Source organism: Heterodontus francisci, chromosome 8 (genome assembly GCF_036365525.1).
Source record: "Heterodontus francisci isolate sHetFra1 chromosome 8, sHetFra1.hap1, whole genome shotgun sequence".
NCBI lineage: Eukaryota > Metazoa > Chordata > Chondrichthyes > Heterodontiformes > Heterodontidae > Heterodontus > Heterodontus francisci.
Genome location: NC_090378.1, coordinates 64,163,410 through 64,180,186, shown reverse-complemented (window position 1 = coordinate 64,180,186; position 16,777 = coordinate 64,163,410).

Below are 16,777 nucleotides of genomic sequence, written 5' to 3'. Positions count from 1 at the left end.
CTACTCAGGCCCCCTCCCCCAACTCTTTTTCCGGTACATTGATGACTGTATCGGTGCCGTTTCCTGCTCCCGCCCCGAACTAGAAAACTTTATCAACTTTGCTTCCAATTTCCACCCTTCTCTCACCTTTACATGGTCCATCTCTGACACTTCCCTTCCCTTCCTCGACTTCTCTGTCTCCATCTCTGGGGATAGGCTGTCTACCAATATCCATTATAAGCCCACTGACTCCCACAGCTACCTCGACTACACTTCTTCACACCCTACCTCCTGTAAGGACTCCATTCCATTCTCCCAGTTTCTCCGTCTCTGACGCATCTGCTCTGATGATGCTACCTTCCATGACGGTGCTTCTGATATGACCTCCTTTTTCCTCAACTGAGGATTTCCCCCCACTGTGGTTGACAGGGCCCTCAACCGTGTCCGACCCATTCCCCGCACCTCTACCCTCACCCCTTCCCCTCCCTCCCAGAACCGTGACAGGGTTCCCCTTGTCCTCACTTTTCATCCCACCAGCCTCCATATCCAAAGGATCATCCTCCGCCATTTCCGCCACGTCCAGCGTGATGCCACTACCAGTCGCATCTTCCCCTCCCTTCCCCTGTCAGCATTCCGAAGGGATCGTTCCCTCCGCGACACCCTGATCCACTCCTCCATTACCCCCACCACCTCGTCCCCGTCCCAGGGCACCTTCCCTTGCAATCGCAGGAGGTGTAATACCTGCCCATTTACCTCCTCTCTCCTCACTATCCCAGGCCCCAAACACTCCTTTCAGGTGAAGCAGCGATTTACTTGTACTTCTTTCAATGTAGTATACTGTATTCGCTGCTCACAGTGTGGTCTCCTCTACATTGGGGAGACCAAGCGCAGACTGGGTGTCCGCTTTGCGGAACATCTCCGCTCAGTCCGCAAGCAGGACCCTGAGCTTCCGGTTGCTTGCCATTTCAACACTGCCCCCTGCTCTCATGGTCACATCTCTGTCCTGGGATTGCTGCAGTGTTCCAGTGAACATCAACGCAAGCTCGAGGAACAGCATCTCATCTACCGATTAGGCACACTACAGCCTGCCGGACTGAACATTGAGTTCAATAATTTCAGAGCATGACAGCCCCCCACTTTACTTTCATTTTTAGTTATTTTTTCTTCCTTTTTTTTTGCATTCCTTTTTACATTTTTTACAATCTTTTTTTGCATTTATTTCATTTCATCTTAGTTTGTTCAGTTTGCTTACCCACTGTTTTTTTCAGGTTGTTTTTCTTCAGGTTTGCACTTGCTGATGTTCAATATTCAGTATATTCACACCTAATCTGTACTAATGCTTTGTCTTTCAACACACCATTAACATATTGTTTGCCTTTGCTCCGTGACCTTTTGGTCAGCTATGTGGCCTGGTCCAATCTGCACCTTCTCCTTTGTTACCTCTTGCCCAACCCCCACCTCACTTGTTTATAATCTGTGACTTTTCTAATATTTGTCAGTTCCGAAGAAGGGTCACTGACCCGAAACGTTAACTCTGCTTCTCTTTCCACAGATGCTGCCAGACCTGCTGAGTGAATCCAGCATTTCTTGTTTTTGTTTCAGATTTCCAGCATCCGCAGTATTTTTCTTTTATTCACAGATACATCACTTGCCGAGTTTTCCCATCACCACCACCCGCATCCCCCCCCAACAGACAATGCGGTTGCTGAGTTCTTCCAACCAGCTACTTCACCTAGATAACAGAGGTAAAGTAAATTACCCTTTTGAGTCACCGAGGACTCTCCCCTCAGTGCCACCAGCTTCTAAAAACGTGAAACAGAAGGCACGTGAGTGCCGCATGCCCAACACAAGATTGTGAATGCCTGGTAAGATCGCGAGTAATTACATTCGGAGTGTTTAACCGATGTAAATGCCAATGCTGTCACAGCGGTGTGGAGTGCACTTCGCCACCTCCGAAAGAATTGGAATGCAGCATTACGGTGTCGGGTTCTGTGGTGGACAACTGCACGCTGATTCTCCACACCCCCCCCATCTAAAAATCTGCCTTCCAGAGAAGCATAAAATTCCGGCCCAAAAAGGGAATATGTGTGTGGAGGTGGAAGATGTGAGACTTTGCATCTGTCTTCAAAAAAGAGGGGGACAATGCAGACATTGTAGCTAAGGAAGAGGAGTGTGAAATATTTGATGAGATAAACATAGTGAGAGAGGAACTCTTCTGGGGTTTAGCATCTTTGAAGGTAGATAAATCACCAGGCCTGGATGAAATGTATCCCAGGCTACGAAGAGAAGCAAGGGAAGAAATATTGGAGGCTCTGACCATCATTTTCCAATCCTCTCTGGCTACAGGTGTGATGCTGAAGACCTGGAGGATTGCTGACATTGTACTGTTGTTTAAAAAGGGAGGAAGGGATAAACCAAGTAATTACAGGCCAGTTAGTTTAACCTCGGTGGTAGACAAACTATTGGAAAAAGTTCTGAGGGTCAGTATAAATTATCATTTAGAAAGGCACGGATTAATCAATGGCAGTCAGTTTGGATTTGTTAAGGGAAAGTCGTGTCTAACTAACTTAATTTGCGTTTGATAAGGTTCCCCATGGTAGGCTATTGCAGAAAATACTGAAGTATGGGGTTGAAGGTGATTTAGAGCTTTGGATCAGAAATTGGCTAGCTGAAAGAAGACAGAGGGTGGTGGTTGATGGCAAATGTTCATCCTGGAGTTTAGTTACTAGTGGTGTACCGCAAGGATCTGTTTTGGGGCCACTGCTGTTTGTCATTTTTATAAATGACCTGGAAGAGGGTGTAGAAGGGTGGGTTAGTAAATTTGCGGATGACACTAAGGTCGGTGGAGTTGTGGATAGTGCCGAAGGATGTTGTAGGGTACAGAGGGACATAGATAGGCTGCAGAGCTGGGCTGAGAGATGGCAAATGGAGTTTAATGCCGAAAAGTGCGAGGTGATTCACTTTGGAAGGAGTAACAGGAATGCAGAGTACTGGGCTAATGGGAAGATTCTTGGTAGTGTAGATGAACAGAGAGATCTTGGTGTCCAGGTGCATAAATCCCTGAAGGTTGCTACCCAGGTTAATAGGGCTGTTAAGAAGGCATATGGTGTGTTAGCTTTTATTAGTAGGGGGATCGAGTTTCGGAGCCACGATGTCATGCTGCAGCTGTACAAAACTCTGGTGAGACCGCACCTGGAGTATTGCGTGCAGTTCTGGTCACCGCATTATAGGAAGGATGTGGAAGCTATGGAAAGGGTGCAGAGGAGATTTACTAGGATGTTGCCTGGTATGGAGGGAAGGTCTTACGAGGAAAGGCTGAGGGACTTGAGGTTGTTTTCGTTGGAGAGAAGGAGGAGGAGAGGTGACTTAATAGAGACATATAAGATAATCAGAGGGTTAGATAGGGTGGATAGTGAGAGTCTTTTTCCTCGGATGGTGATGGCAAACACGAGGGGACATAGCTTTAAGTTGAGGGGTGATAGATATAGGACAGATGTGAGAGGTAGTTTCTTTACTCAGAGAGTAGTAAGGGCGTGGAACACCCTGCCTGCAACAGTAGTAGACTCGCCAACCTTAAGGGCATTTAAGTGGTCATTGGATAGACATATGGATGAAAATGGAATAGTGTAGGTCAGATGGTTTCACAGGTCGGCGCAACATCGAGGGCCGAAGGGCCTGTACTGCGCTGTAATATTCTAATTCTAATTCTAGTTGAATTTTTTGAGGCGGTAACAAGGATGATCGATGAGGGTAGTGCTTTGATGTAGCGTACATGGATTTTAGCAAGGTTTTTGAAAATGTTCACGTGATAGACTGGTCAGAAAGGTAAAAGCTGATGCGATCCAAGGCAAGTGGCAAGTTGGACCCAAAATTATCTCAGTGGCAGGAAGCAAAAGGTAATGGTCAATGGGAGTGTTTTGTAACTGAATGGCTGTTTCCAGTGGGATTCTGCAGGGTTCAGTACTAGGTTCCTTGTTTACTATGTTATGTATTGACCTAAATGTAGGGAGCATGATTAAGAAGTTTTCAGATCATACAAAATTGGCTGTGTTGTTGAAAATGAAGAAGATAGCTGTAGAATGCAGGAAGATATCAATGGATTGGTCAGATGGGCAGAAAAGTGGCAAATGGAATTCAATCCAGGCAAGTGTGAAGTAATGCATTTAGGAAAAGCAAACAAGGCAAGGGAATACACATTAAATGGTAGAATACTGAGAAGTGTAGAGGAACAGAGGGACCTTGGAGTGGATGTCCACAGATCCCTGAGAGTAGCAGGATAGGTAGATAAGGTAGTTAAGAAGGCATATGGGATACTTTCCTTTATTAGCTGAAGCATAGAATATAAGAGGAGGGACGTTATGCTAGAACTGTATAAAACACTAGTTTGGACTGCAGCTAGAGTATTGCATACAGTTTCCATCACCGCATTACAGGAAGGATATTATCGTACTAGAGAGGGTACAGAGGAGATTTATGAGGATATTGCCAGGAATGGAGTATTTTAGCTAAGAGGAAAGATTAGATAGGCTAAGATTGTTTTCTTTGGAACAGATGAGGGCGAGAGGAGTTTTAATTGAGGTGTATAAAATTGAGAGAGGCCTAGAAAGAATGGATAGGAAGGATCTATTCCCGTTAGCATAGACACCAATAACCAAGGGGCATAGACTTAAAGTAATTGGTAGAAGGATTAGAGTGGAGCTGAGATTAATTCTTTTTCCACCCAGAGGGTGGTAGGGATCTGGAACTCACTGCCTGAAAGAGTGGTAGAGACAGAAACCCTAATCACATTTAAAAAATACATGGATATGCACCTGAAGTAACCTAGAGAGCTATGGACCAAGAACTGGGAAATGAGCTTAGGCTGGATAGCTCTTTTGCAGCTAGCAAAGACACAGTGGCCCAAATGGCCTCCTCCTGTGCCATGAATTTTCCATGTTTCCAGGTTCCCCTATGTTACAGGAAGAACGACAACGACACACGACATTTCAAATGATTAAAGCAAAGGAATGAACTATCCGGATTCAGACTATCCATATTGTTACGACCAAGGCGGGAGGAGTGCACTTTTTTTGCTAGTTCCACTTTGCCACAGGTCACAACATATAGTTAAACGCTTACCCAGTTACCGATACGGTCAACCAGAGACTCTATTTTTATCGCAGAATACACCAACCAGGTTTCTGTAATAAACAACAAAATTATCAGTTTATTATGAAACAAGACTTAATCAGTAATGAAGCAAAGCATTAACATGCAGATAGAAAAATGAAAGTCCCTTTTTACCTTAGACCCTTACATACACACACACACACACACACACACCAGTTAACCAAAAAGTAGAGATTTTTTCTTTACAGCTGTTACAAAAAAAGACAAAAAAGAATACTTTAGCCAAGTACTTGCTAATTCTTGAAGAAAAAAAAGATGTGGAAAGATGTCAGTTGTCCATTTTTGATTTTGTATCCCAAATATGCGTAGACGGCTTTCTTTGTGATCTTCCTAGAGCAGTTATTTGCTAGCGACATTGAGGATCAGTTCAGCAGGCTTTCCAGAAGAAATGAGGCAACAGAGATTTCTGGCAGGTTTTTCAGGAGCAATGCAGCATCAATTTCTCTATTTCTTACACTTGCTTCTAAGAGCTTCTCAAAGAGATGGAAAAGCAGGCAGGCTTTTCAAAGGGATGGAAAAGGACTGAGCTGTTTTTTTTCTTTGGCAGTTTGATTCTTAAACTCCTTTCCGAACACTGTCCAAACTCCAACTGACTGTCAAAAGCAAAACCAAAAACAATCTCTGGAGTCAAGCCTCCTAACCCCTATAAATCTTGATCTGCCACTTCTCTGTAAACATCTTCCCTTAGTCCAGAAAGCCCCTGCTAGGTATTTATCTGAAGACAGGTGACTTCCAGTAAGTTTACAAACCAAGTCCCCTCAGTGTCCTTTCAATGACCCTAGTGGAAAAAAACATCCATGGAATCCTTTTCAGTTTTCCCAAATAAAACAATGTCCATAATTCTAAAATACATGAGTCCTAAAAAAAACTTAAACAAAAAAAAACAGAAGCACCGTCATAATAATATTGACGATGGGAAGGAATTGAAATACCTGGAAATGCAGGTTAAGATTTAGGAAAATAGGAGTAAAAAGAAAGGTGGATTTCTTTTCCCACAAAGGATATTGGATTTGTGGGACAGATTGCTAGCTAAGGATGTTGAAGTGAGCAATAAAAAAAGAGTTTAAAAGGAAGTAAGATGCAATCATGAAGAGAAAATGGATTGAGGGATGTTGTTGGAAGGCAGAGAGGTGGGGTTGAGATGAATCAAATGTGGATATCCAGATGTCCTTTTCTATCTTTAAATTCTTATGTTGTTGTGACTGAGGCTTGTACATTGAATGAATATTTTAAGAAGGCTTGTTTCCTGCAAGATATGGATTAACAATATTTAATCAGTGCAGAAATCAGTGCTTACATTTGAAACAATTATGCTAATTAAAATGCCAGTACCAAGAAACACCTTGTATAATTTGTGTTTTCTATTAAACATCCACAGAGAACTGGAAGACTAGTTGGATTGGCATAATGGTAATGGTTAAAATTCACAGTAATTATTAGTGACAGCTCTGAGCATCTGATATGCACATTTTCTTAAAACTTAATTTTTATGAATGGCAGCCAGTGAATTAAAGCTGAATAAGAGTCTGTAAACAGCAAAAAAGGGAGAAAAGTCCTAGAATAGGCCATGAAGGAAATTAATCTGGGCAAAAGATATAAAAATGCATAGAATGGAAATGGGAAAAAATATAAACTTCCTGCTGCTGCGGGCCCTCTGCCATGTGGGGAGGCTGTCCAGTGAAAGCTGGCAGCCTCCCTGTGGACTTGGGGACAGGAGGGTCCCTCCTGATCGGGCACCCTGTGGCGCATAGAGGGTCTCCCCACTCCCCAGCGGCAAGGGTCGCCCCTGCTGAAAGACCCTCCCTTGCCCTCACTAACAACTCACCCCACCTCCCCTCACTGGTGCTTGCCTGAATGGCCCCGGTGAGACCGAACCTTCTTACCTTAATTCCAGGGCCTCTTCCACGGTGGCTGCTCCAGGCCTCCTGCAGTACCAGCAGTGGCCACCATTCTGTGGTGCTGCTGGAACTGCTGATCTGCCAGTGCTGTGATTGGCCAGCAGCTCTTGGGGTGGGATCTTGTCCCTTACAGGGGGACAGCCTTCCCGACGGTAGATATTTAATTGCCTGCCCACCGTTGAATTTGGCCAGGGTCAGACAAATGGCTGAGGTCACACCCCTCGTTCTGTCCTGCTGCTGGGCCCTCTGCCGCTGAAATAAAATTCAGCCCATAGAATCATAGAGAGTCATAGAGTCATTATGGCACAGAAGCAGGCCATTTGGCCCATCACGTCCATGCTGGCTCCCTGTGGAGCAATCCAATTAGTCCCATTGCCCCGGACTATCCCCGTAAACCTACAAGTATATTTTGCTCAATTGCCCATCTAATTTCCTTTTGAAATCATTCATCGTCTCCACTTCCATCACTTTTGTAGGCAGCAAGTTCCAGGTCATTACCACTCGCTGCATAAAAAAGTTCTTTTTCACATTCTCTCAGCATCTCTTGCCCAAAACCTTCAATCTGTGTTCCCTAGTCCTTGTACCATCAGCTAATGGTAGCAGCTTTTGTTTGTCTACCTTATCTAAACCTGCCATAATCTTGTGCACCTCTATCAAATCTCCCATCAATCTCCTTTGCTCCAAGGAGAACAACCGCAGTTTCTCCAACCTAACTTTGTAGCTAAAATCCCTGGAACCATTCTGGTAAATCTTCTCTGCATCTTCTCAAGGATCCTCACATCCTTCCTAAAGCATTGAGGCCAAAACTGGATGGAATACTTTAGTTGCGGCGTAACTAGAGCTTTATCAAAGTTCAGCTTAACTCCCCTGCTTTTGTACTCAATACCTCTATTTATGAAGCCTAAGATCCCATATATTTTGCTAATTACTCTCTCAATATGTCCTGCCACCTTCAAACATCTATGCACATGAACCCCCAGGTTGCTCTGTCCCTGCACACTCTTTAGAACTGTGCCATTTAATCTATATTGCCTCCTTATCCCTTCTACCAAAATGCATTACCTCACTTTTCTCTGTATTAAATTCCATCTGCCACTTCTCTGCCCATTCTGCTAGTCTATCTATGTCCTGCTGCAGTTGATTTGTATCATCCTCACTGTTTACCACACCTCCAAGTTTGGTATCATGGGCAAATTTTAAAATTTTGCTCTGATACTATTCCAATATCCAAGTCATTTATATATATTACAAAAAGCAGTGGTCCTAGCAGTGACCCTTGGGGAACATCATTCTCTCTACCATCCTCCAGTCTTAAAAATAACCATTTACCACAACTTTCTGTTTTCTGTTCTTGAGCCAATTCTTTTTTATCCAAGCTGACACCGCCGACCCTTCTATTCCATGAGCCTCATTTTTTTGTTAACCAGCCTTTTATGTGGTACTTTGTCAAAGCTTTTCTCAAAATTCATGCAGACAACACCCATTGCTTTCCCCTCATCAGCCTTCTCTGTTACTTTATCAACAAATTCAGAAAGCAAATAAAAATTAAACCACATAACATGCTGTAAAATAGAGAGAATTCTGGATCACAGCGTTGGTGTTTTCCTCTATCTTTCTCGAGACTGAATTTGAATTTGGTGGCAGAGGTCAAAAATTAAATTGTACAGTTTCAGAAATGAATTTCAGTGAAATTACAGACGAAAATAAATTCTGGCTCATGTATCAGCAATCAATTTTTAATACCATATATTGATGTGATTTTTGCAGTGGAATTGTTGCATAGGAACATAATAATTGCTGAATGAGAAAGACCCAGTTGCATTTACTTCACCATCTACCATCCTGGTAGTCGCTCAATACAACAATAATGGAGTTGTTGACTAATCATATCAATCAAACACTATCAATTAGTCTACAGTAGATCCAGACATGATGGGAGGAAAATCCCAGTGAAGATCTTTGGGAACCTTAGGTCCAAAGTCACGTGTTCTAGCCAAATATGCTACACTTACCACACATGTCCTGTCTCAAATTACTCATATACTGTATCTCAAATGTTAATTCTGAGAAAAGTCTATATAATTTGCATTGGAATGCATCAATACTATCTGCTTTCACCATCAACCTAGGGACGCTGTTTCATAGATTTCCCACTCACTCACTGAAATAATGGCAGAGGGGTGGAGTGCAGTTGCTGGTGCAGGTAGGGGGCTAAATCAGCAAAAAAATGCCAACGTGTTGGAAACCCGAAATGATTCCAGTCACTTCCACCAAACTGGCATGCATTTATAGGCATGCTGGAAACCCCCTTGGGAATGACGTGTCTATTATTTAAATATGTTATCAGGCAATTAAATGAAAATTTCACCCAGCATTCTGGCTTTAACACACATTTCCTGAGCTGTGTGAAACTTGCCAGAGTCAACAAGGTGAGAGCACAGTGGGGATTGAAATTGACAGGCTGGAGAGCCTTTAAATACTGAAACAGCACAGCTGCTTCCTTGCTTTTGCCCATAGGACATGCTCTGAGAGTGTGTTTTCACTGTTTTAGAGGTGATTTCCAACATTTTGGAAGTAATATCTGCTATCTTGTACTTTACTCACCTTGATCTGCACTTTCCTGCTGTTAGTCTTCACTGCAGCATTTGAGCAGATTGTGCAGCTCAACCTTGGACCTCTGATGAGCAACAAGAGAAGTAGCACCAGCAACATCAACCACCGCAGCTGCCTTCTCCACAGCCACCTATCACTCTATCAGACAGAGGAGATAGACCCAGAGCTCCTGCTCGAAGAAATTGATACCCCCCAGCTCAGGGTGTACAGGAAGAAGATCCATTTTCTCAACATGACTGAGTAACAGTGTCCCAGGAGGCTCAGACTGTCTTAGTGGATCATTGCAGACATCTGCAGCCTCCTGGAACAAGAACACCTTCTAAGAGGTCCAAGTGGGCATGCATTGCCTGTGGCCATCAAGGTCACCACAGCCCTGAATTTCTTCACTTCGAGCTCCTTTCAGGGATCTGCTGGTGATATCTGCAGAACCTTACAAACTGCTGCACATAAGTACATCTCGCAGATGACTGATGCAATGTTTGCCAGTGGTGCATTTATGCTCGCTTTGCTACTGATGAGGCCTGTCAGGACTAGAGGGCTCTTGCTTTTGCCAGCCGAAAGGGATTCTGCTCCACCAAAGCTTAGCTGCTACATGACCACTGGAAGGTTTTCATGCATGGCTGTGCAAGATATCCAGGAAGCTGCCATGATGTCTTCATTCTGCACCAGCTACATGTCCCACAGGTCTTCGTACATCCACACAGAGTCAGCGGATTGCTCCTTGGAGGCAAGGGCTACTCTCTAAGGATGTGGCTGATGACACCTGTGAGGATCTGTAGCACTAATGCAGAGGAAAGGTAGAGCCAGAGCCACATCAGCACAAGAGCACTCTCTAAGTTGTGATTAAGGTGCTGAGACGGATCTGGGGAGGTGCCCTTCAGTATGGACCAGCAAGGGTGTCCAGAATGGTAGTGGGCTGTACAACATAGCACTGCAGAGAAGTCTGAAGCTGCAGGTGGTGGAAGGTGAGGACTGCTCTATATCCTCATAGGAGCAGGAGGAACAGGATGAGGAGGATCTTAATGGGTAAGGGCGCCTGCAGCCACTGACCTAGCTGCAAGAGGAACCTGCAATGGACACGTCCAGGCACGGTTTAGATATCCTGAGTATGTGAACCCATATGGCATACTGGTGCTGAACTCACTGTTACCACAACTTCACCATCCAACACAAATCATTCTCACAGACAGGAATTCCTCCATTTCATTTACACCCTTTTCTTGTCTCCTCAAGGCTAATGGCCATTTGGAAGGTGGAATGCAAAAATGGAGGTGACTGTACAATGGTGACTTGAAATAAACTTTATGATTCATTCACATTTTCCAATTTTTAAGACAGTGACATTGTTATAAACAGCAAAATGAATCCCTTTATGCAACTCAAAAGGTCTCCTCTTCAGCTTCCTATTACTCTTACCTGGTGCAACCTCTGTGGCTTAAGTAGGGGTAGGGGCAGGGTGCTCATTCTCTGCACTGACAGCTGAGATGACCAGGATGGATGTCCTCTGGGTTTTGGGACCCGTGATGGCCCTCCCCCCCCAAAGACTGTCCTAAGTACCAGTACCTATGAAGGAGCAGATGCAGTCATCAGGGCATGTGGCAGCACATGGGGCTCTGAATGGGGGTGGGTAAGAGAGGAGGAGTGGGAGCGTCTTTGAAAAGAGTCCCAACTTCCTTGTGTCCTTTCTGCACCTTTCCTCCCATGGCCTGCCCACACTTCCCTGCTGACCAAGAGCTGGGAAACATTTTACTGCGCTTTCAGTGAGACACTGAATGGCCAAGATGAGGCTTTCTTCCATCCTACTTTAAATGGCAGATAGAGAGTGCAGGCCATTGGTGAGTGCAAGTATGCACTCGATTGTCTGCTGTGCCTGATTCTGCATGCAGATGGGCGCACTTTCCTTGGAGATGAACATCAGTGCAAAGGCCTGAGATATCATGGCATTCATGATAGAGATGGACTCCTCCAATCTCTGTCCAAGGATGTGCAGTGTCCCCGGAAATGCTGACAGAACCCCACATATTTTCTGTTGCTGCTCCAGAATTGTCCTCTTCATGGATGACCCCTGATGCTCAGTGTCTGCATCCAGTTCAGCAGAGTTTGGAGTGTCCTGTGCCCTCCAGTGGGGACTCTCCACTGTTGTCCCTGTTTTCTGCTCACTTGTAATGTACGCCTCACCAAATGATAACCTAGCTATCTCCCTTGGAGTCCTCACTGAGGTGTGTGTATCTGAGCTGATGAAGGCAGTGGTTCCCACTGTTCACCTCCCAACTGACCACAATCGTGTTTTGTTTAAAATGATGAGTTAGCCGCTGAGTATTTCACTTGCCAAATAAACAGACAGTGACAGGTTATCTTGTAGGTTTAAGATGATTAACTACTTATTAACAATATTCATTCCTGAAATGTTCACAACACCACTCACGCATGCATTCACTCTCACAGGCACTCTCAAGTGAAGGTAGTTAGATATAAAGGGTAAGAGTTCAAGGTGTGGTAGGTGTTCATAGTTTATGGTAAATCTATTGAATCTTCTTGGAAGGACAGTTTCTTTTAAAGGTGCAGGTCTGGGTATTTGTACTCTTGAACTTGTTGAGGTGTTGTAGATTTCTGGTGGTTAAGGTTTCAGACTGGAGGTGGCGGGCACTTTCAGTTCTCAGTGTACCAAGTTGAAATGTAGAATTAGCAGCAGGGCCACGTCACAAAATCTGATTTGCTTTACTCACTGCCACCAAGCATTATTGCTTCAATTTATTGTCAATCAGAATCCACAGATCATTTTCATTTAATATGTATGTTATTTTCTTTTCATTTAAGGAATAATCCCTTGTAGAACTTTTTGACCTTTTGAGAAGCACTTTGCATTTCTCTATACTGAATTTCATCTGCCACCCGTCTGCCCAATCCCAAAGTTTATATAAATCATCATGTAGTTTATCCTATTCAGTTTTGGAGAATGCCACCTCCATTAGCTTTGTATCATCTTCAAATCTAGCCATTTTGTCTATGATTCCTAGTACCAGATCACTTATAGTGATATTAAGCAAAGAGATTCCAAAACAGTTGCCTGTGGGTCTCCACTGGTAACATTCTCCCAGGCTGATTACAATCTCTCTGGGTTCTGTCAGTCAATATCCATTTAAAATATTTCCAAGTCATGGGTAATGTGTGTGTGAATGTATGCGTATAGATTCATGGGACGTGTTATGGACAGAATTGAGAGAGAACTGATACCCCAGTACTTTTCCCTTTACTGTCCGTAACCTGTGTGTTTTTGACAAGGAAGATGTGAATGTTTCTTAACCCCTGAGTGTATGACCAATTTGAATAACCAGCAGCACACTTTTCATGGGTTTAAATAAAAAGGATAATTTTTATTCACACGTTCAACCTGAAAGTCTAACGCTATGTCACTCACCACTCACACACACACGCAATCGAGAAAGAAAGCCATTAAAAAGGAGAGTACACTTTTACAAATTACAAGCAAAGGAATAGTTCGTAAGTCACGTGATTTGGTCATCTTGGGGAAAAGGTATGTATTGCGGTGAAGGAGGCGTTTTCATCCCTGAAGCATAGTTAGATGGATTCGATAGCCAGAGTCGTATATCAAAGTCATTGCAGGATTCTCTCGAAGAGGTGGATTTTCAGCAGGTCATGAAGTTAGTTGCTTGTAGTCTCATCATTAGGAGGTTGGTTTTCTTGACTGGTTGACTTGAAAAGGAACAGGCATGTTAAGATGTTACAGCCTCCAGTTCCTTTAAGGTATGATGGTACAGCTGCTTTTTTCTGCACTCTGTATTCTATAAGATTTTTAAAAGGAGACCAACATGGCTGCCCCACTATGTAATCTCTCAGAGTTCCTTTTCCAAATAATGTGGGGATTTAGGTTGATTAGCCCCACCCCAGTTTATTGTTGTAAGACATTCATCCTGAGTAGGGTTAAGACAATCATCTTCTTTATTTCTGGAGAAACTCATTCAATTCAGGAACGTGTCCTGATGGTTTCAGGATGGGTGTTGATGACACCTCTTATTCTGGAAGATAATCTTTTGTCCTTTCAGACAGTGAGTCAGTTTTTGAATACACAGGTCAGGTCAGCGGACCTTCGGCAGCCATCTTTGCGGCCCATATCCACTTTTAATGCCCATTGTGGCCCATTTAAACAAAAGGAAAATTCATTTCCAGAAGATGTTCTGCTGAATATTATCCATATTTAAAGTTAGGCATGGGACATGCCTTTTCCTGGCATGACAGACTGCTCATCAGCTATTTGTATTTTTCTCTCATCCCTCTCTGTCTGTTGATCATGCCTCTGTTTTTAACCGATTGCAAACTGTTTTTCTCCATGTCTGTGCTTTTCCCTCAGATTGTTTTTAATTAAATTTATGAATATATTCATACACTTTCAGTATTAGCCTACCTTTGCTGTACTTAGGGATGCATTTGCTCCAATATTACTTATTTCCCAGCAGATATGGAGAGAAAAAGAGAAGTAGATGTAGAAGAGCTTAGGTTTTCCTACAGACATCCCTCTATTTTGTTCGAGAGGACAATAGAAGATACCAGGCTCTCAGGATGTCAGTTCTAAGTTCAGTTCAAAAAGGAACAAAAAATGAATTAAAAACTTCAGTAACTTGAGCAATCTGTTGTCAAACTGTCTTTAGAATACAAGTTAAAACGTGCAGTATCTCTGCCAGTTTCAGCTGATGTTAGCAACTGGTATTCCACTTTTAATTAATTTTAATCACTTCTCATTAATTGGGGGGGGGGGGTGAAATGGGGGGGCGGGTGCACAAGACGTTCTGATGAAAGGTCACAGACCACTTCTCACTGCGCTTCTCTCCACAGATGTTGCCAGACCTGCTGAGTATTTCCAGCACTTTCTGTTTTTATTTCAGATTTCCAGCATCTGCAGTATTTTGCTTTTATTTGCTTAGCAATAACCTGCTTTGTGATGCATAATTTGGGTTCCGCCATGGCTATTCAGATCCTAACTTCATTACAGCCTTGGCTCAAACATGGACAAAAGAGCTGAACTCAAGAGGTGAGGTCAGAGTGCCTGCCCTTGACATCAAGGCAGCATTTGACTGAGTATGACATCAAGGAACCCTAGCAAAACTGAAGTCAATGGGAATCAGGGGGAAAACTCTCTGCTGGTTGGAGTCATACCTAGCGTAAAGGAAGATGGTTGTGGTTGTTGGAGGTCAATCATCTCAGTCCCAGGACATCACTCAGAAATTCCTCAGGGTAGTGTCCTAGGCCCAATCATCTTCAGCTGCTTCATCAATGACCTACCTTCAATCACAAGGTCAGAAGTGGGGATGTTCGCTGATGATTGCACAATGTTCAGCACCATTTGCAACTCCTCAGATACTGAAGCAGTCTGTGTAGAAATGCAGCAAGACCTGGACAATACCCAGGCTTGGGCTGATAAGTGGCAAATAATGTTCATGCCACATAAGTGCCAGGCAATGGCTAACTCAAACAAGAGAGAATCTAACCATCTCCCCTTGACATTCAATGGCATTACGATCGCTGAATCCCACACTAGCAACATGCTGGGGTTACCATTGACTAGAAACTGAACTGTAGTAGCCATATAAATACCGTGGCTACAAGAGCAGGTCAGAGGCTAGGAATCCTGTGGCGGGTAACTCACCTCCTGACTCCACAAAGCCTGTCCGCCATCTACAAGGCACAAGTCAGGAGTGTGATGGAATACTCTCCACTTGCCTGGGTGGGTGCAGCTCCAACAACACTCAAGACGTTCAACACCATCCAGGACAAAACAGTCCGCTTGATTGGCACACCATCCACAAACATCCACTCCCTCCACCACCGACGGACAGTGACAGCAAAGTGTGCAATCTACAAGATGCAATGCAGCAACACACCAAGGCTCCTTAGACAGCACCTTCCAAACTCGCAACCTCTACCACCGAGAAGCACAAGGGCAGCAGATGCATGGGAGCATCACCACCTGCAAGTTCCCCTCCAAGCCACACACCATCCTGACTTGGAACTATATTGCCGTTCCTTCACTGTCACTGTGTCAAATTCCTGGAACTCCCCAACAGCACTGTGCGTGTATCTACCCAACATGGACTGCAGTGGTTCAAGAAGGCGGCACACCACCACCTTCTCAAGGGCAATTAGGGATGGGCAATTAATGCTGTCCAAGTCAGCAACGCCCACATCCCATGAAGGAATAAAAGAAATTATACATACAAATGGTCAGTTACATTAAATGTGCAGTATTTCTTTACCTGAAAATAGATCGAAATAATGGTTATGCTATAAGAGAGAATGAGTTCTGTGAAAAGATAAAAAGCCTTGTTAGAGTCTAAATGAGCAGTGCAGCCTCAATGGTAAAAGAAACAAGAGCATAGGGAGTCACAGTACCTGTACTTGAATGAGATGGTCACAGATCCAGGTCTAAATGGTGCCTGTCTTTTTAAGTCCCTTACTGATACCTGTAATAGATCTCACCAGTTCCTCATTATTGCAGGGTACTCCATCTCAGATGTGAAGAGCTGGCAGAATTGATCAAACACAGTTATTGCTCAGCAGTATATTGCGAATCAGACTGTCCTGCACTCCTGATTGAAAGAAATTATGTGGGTTGAACAGCTTGGATCTGATAAAGGGGGAAGAAGGAAATTTTGAATAAAAATAATGGATTGAAAAATCTATTGAGTGACTCATCCTTGCATAAGTGCCAAAGATTTTGGGGTCAGTAGGAGATCCTTTGATTTCACTTCCATCAAGAGGCACCAGCACCCTGACATGTTGCATCTAGGGCATTTGCATCTGCAGAGGCTGCAATTTGTGGTAAAAGAAGGGCCAAATATTGGGAGGGGCGGAGCACATTGAAGTAATTTTTTAAAATGTTACTGACCTTTTCTTCGAGGATCCTGGCCCTAGGTCCCCTCTTTCACAGAATCTACCACTGTTGACTCTGTAGAGAGAATCTTTTGGACTTACTCCCTGCTGGAATGGCGGGAGGCTTTTGATGCCTCTGGGTTGCGCAACCCATTAGGAAGGGTGGGATGAAGTGTTCATTCCATCAAAGGAAGGATTTCTAAACAAGGGGACAATAACCAGGGTTACAAGAG